Source organism: Sinocyclocheilus anshuiensis, unplaced genomic scaffold (assembly GCF_001515605.1).
Source record: "Sinocyclocheilus anshuiensis isolate Anshui unplaced genomic scaffold, SAMN03320099.WGS_v1.1 scaffold27, whole genome shotgun sequence".
Taxonomy (NCBI): Eukaryota; Metazoa; Chordata; class Actinopteri; order Cypriniformes; family Cyprinidae; genus Sinocyclocheilus; species Sinocyclocheilus anshuiensis.
The window spans coordinates 249,099-253,422 of NW_015551023.1; positions in this window are offsets into that span (position 1 = coordinate 249,099).

The window sequence follows — 4,324 nt, forward strand, 5'->3', positions numbered from 1 at the left end:
TCCGCGTCCACATTACGTCATTTTCGTCATCAGGAGTGCTCGCGGACAGCCGTGCACCCCGTCCGCGTGCAGGCAATTTTTTTTTTTGAGACCGCGCAGACGGTCCGCGTACACAGCGCATGCGCGAGGTGAAAGTTGAGACAGAGCGCAAGTCAAACTGCGCCTGTGTTGAGCTCGTCCGTCTGCACTCATCCGCGGTTGAGTATACTTTGAAAGCTGTGCGGACACGGCTGAGCGCGAGACGGAACGGAACGCGGAAAGTGAAGTATACCCGGGCCTTTATTGGCTCACTGACGCTGATGAGATTAACCCCTTAGGTATCGAAATTTGGTACCGAACGACGAGACGTTTTTCGATACTCGATGGTATCGAGGCAATTCGGTCGGTGCCTAAAAAGTATCGAACTCGATACCCAGCCCTAGTCATGCCACATTTAAAAGTGTCAAAATGGCACTTTTTGTTTGAATTTTGTGATAAAACATACAGGATTTGAAAGCTGAGACTTTGTTTCTTATCAGAAGTAAAGTGCAAACCTCTTTGCGATTATTGGATGGGAGGCGCATTACAAATAATGTTTGGTCAAGGAAAAAACGTGGACATTGCAACCCTGGCTTGAACTGCAGGTGATTCGTAAGGTCAAATAGAACTCATGTTAACGACGCTGCATTATTATTGCTTGCACAGCTCTAAATTCAACACAAGAAACACTTTCTGTATGAAAGGTTTGCCTGAAATCAGTTCTAAATAGTTAAAAAATTATATCAATTTAGCTAAAGGCACAGGGTCATCAGGACACTATAGTCTATAGTCAGAGGTAGCAGAAAGACTTTTAGTGCCAAATATGTTTGCACAGAAAAATAATTTGTTGTAACGGAAGGAGCTTTTTTATAGTACACAGAAACAACAACAGCAGTACACTGAACCAATTACACAGTACAATAAAACACACGGATAGTATGTACATGGTTGTATGCACATGAATGCTTACAGAATAACAGAATATAATTTACATGAAATACATCATATTTGACAGCATATTTGTCAACTGCCGAATTCATAAATAAACTCATTCTGGTGACACATCTCATCCTGTAGAATACCTGCAAAAAAGCACAAGTGTGTAGATTCAATAATAAGCATTTAATATAGGGGGGTATGATTTTGGCAGCACTGCCAAATTCATAACCCCCAATGATATCAGGTTTGCTGGGTCAGAGACCAAATAAACTCATTCTGGTGACACATCTGGTCCTGTAGAATACCTGCAAAAAAGCACAAGTGTTTAGATTCAATAATGAGCATTTAATATAGGGGGGGTATGATTTCGGCAGCACTGCCGAATTCATACCCCCCCAATGGTATCAAGTTTGCTGGATCAGAGAACCATAAAACTCATTCTGGAGACACATCTGGTCCTGTAGAGTACCTGCAAAAAAGCACAAGTGTTTAGATTCAATAATGAGCATTTAATATAGGGGGGTATGATTTCGGCAGCACTGCCGAATTCATACCCCCCCAATGATCAGAAGTAAAGTGCAAACCTCTTTGCGATTATTGGATGGGAGGCGCATTACAAATAATGTTTGGTCAAGGAAAAAACGTGGACATTGCAACCCTGGCTTGAACTGCAGGTGATTCGTAAGGTCAAATAGAACTCATGTTAACGACGCTGCATTATTATTGCTTGCACAGCTCTAAATTCAACACAAGAAACACTTTCTGTATGAAAGGTTTGCCTGAAATCAGTTCTAAATAGTTAAAAAATTATATCAATTTAGCTAAAGGCACAGGGTCATCAGGACACTATAGTCTATAGTCAGAGGTAGCAGAAAGACTTTTAGTGCCAAATATGTTTGCACAGAAAAATAATTTGTTGTAACGGAAGGAGCTTTTTTATAGTACACAGAAACAACAACAGCAGTACACTGAACCAATTACACAGTACAATAAAACACACGGATAGTATGTACATGGTTGTATGCACATGAATGCTTACAGAATAACAGAATATAATTTACATGAAATACATCATATTTGACAGCATATTTGTCAACTGCCGAATTCATAAATAAACTCATTCTGGTGACACATCTCATCCTGTAGAATACCTGCAAAAAAGCACAAGTGTTTAGATTCAATAATAAGCATTTAATATAGGGGGGTATGATTTTGGCAGCACTGCCGAATTCATACCCCCCCCAATGATTTCCAGTTTGCTGGGTCAGAGACCAAATAAACTCATCCTGGTGACACATCTGGTCCTGTAGAATACCTGCAAAAAAGCACAAGTGTTTAGATTCAATAAAAAGCATTTAATATAGGGGGGTATGATTTTGGCAGCACTGCCAAATTCATAACCCCCAATGATATCAGGTTTGCTGGGTCAGAGACCAAATAAACTCATTCTGGTGACACATCTGGTCCTGTAGAATACCTGCAAAAAAGCACAAGTGTTTAGGTTCAATAAAAAGCATTTCATATAGAGGGGAATGATTTTGGCAGCACTGCAGAATTCATTTGGCATTCTATTGATATGCTCGATGTATAAGCACAAGATCTTCACAGATTTTCAGTGTTATCAGCATAAGGGCAGAGTAATTTAGACAGATTTAACAAAACTTTTGAAATTGTTCTGCTCCCTAACAAACACATTCTGTTTCATGATAAGGAATATTGCAATAGAGAAAATGAGCACTGTAGTAAAAACACACAAACAATAAAAGCACAGCTAAACAGTCCAAGTAGTAAATCATACAAGTTTAGTTAAATACATGATCAAAGACAAATACACAATTAAATACACGATCAAACTGTCCAATACACAACTTGCAATGTATTACTTACGCCTGTCTGTTTTCGCAACTGTCGGCATCGTATGACGTCATGCGCGTGCACGCGAGGGGAGTCAGATCCTGGCAGGGAGTCGGAATTCGGCACAACACCGGAATGACTCTGATTGGCGCTTTACGGTTGAGATTATATCAGCACCTGTTGGCTTGGCATGCTCTTTACATTGCTTCATGCTTCATGTTTGCGTTTTCATGTGGACGGAGATTTTTTTTTAAAACAGAAGGAAAAACTTTTATTAAAATACCAGTGTACGTGTGGAAATGACCTCAGAATTGATGGCAGACCGGCTGATTTTATTGTATAATGCCTGGCATTTCGCAAACGTTGAACGGGTAAGCTTCTTACATACTTCACTGCTGTCCTCTGCCTTGGAAGCATCCACAGTTGCCACCAAATTAAGATGACAAGCGCAACACTGATGCTTGGGTAGATGATACTCCAACCCACTGTTCGTGTTTAAAATAGAACAGGTGTCCTGAACCTCAACTCCTTCCGCATCTTCCTCACTCTCCAGTGTCACTGCCTCAGCAGAGTCCGCACCAATCAATTCTTGCAGACTCTGTTCGCCATACACCTTAAATGCTTTAATAAAATTTGATCCACTATCAGTTGTTGTTCTGAGATGCCATATTCCGAGGGATGTCATCCAGGGTCCCTGCAAGCAAATCAAACGTATGTGATCCTTTCAAGCTCCGTTGTCGTGCTTTCCAACAAACAGTAGTGGTACCTATATAGCTGACTTTCGCCATCATGTTTTTTTTTATCTCTGCGGCTGCTTCCTCGATTCTCAGCTTCAGGTTGGTCTGGACATAGCTGTACAGCTAGGTTGCATTGTATGGATTAGATTTTTGAATGTTGGAAGTTCAACTATGGTAAAGGGCTGGAGACTTTCACAAACAAACTCGAACACCTCTGTTCTTCTGAGTTTTTTCTTTTCAAGACGCATTCATTGTACTGCTTTAATTTCGATGGATGCTTTCTCTGTAAGAAGAATACACATCAAAACTGAGTAACTCACTTTTGTAACCACTAATAAAAAATTCTTCTTGCATCATTTAAAAAAATAAACATGATTTAAAAACATTATTTCATTGACCAGTGAAAACATTACAGTACAAAGCACATAATATTACAATAATAACGCCTTTCATCAAAGTCCCTTTAAGGCTATTCTATTCTATTATTTAAGGCTAAGGGTATTCTATAGTCTTTGCTTTCATTCTGGCTGGAACGCGCTGATGACGTATGTATGCAAATACATACTTTGACAGGCAGGCAAGACAGCCTACCTTCATCTTCGGACAGAACATTTTGATTGGACGAACATTTTATGGTCCGAACCCGGGCGCTCGATAGGAAGCAGCATGCTCATAGTAACCCTCAATGGTGAGGGGAGCGATACTTCCAAGTGTGTCAAAAATAGAGACACACTGGTTGAGTGGAGCCCAAGGTACCGGGGTCTAACCAACTCAGA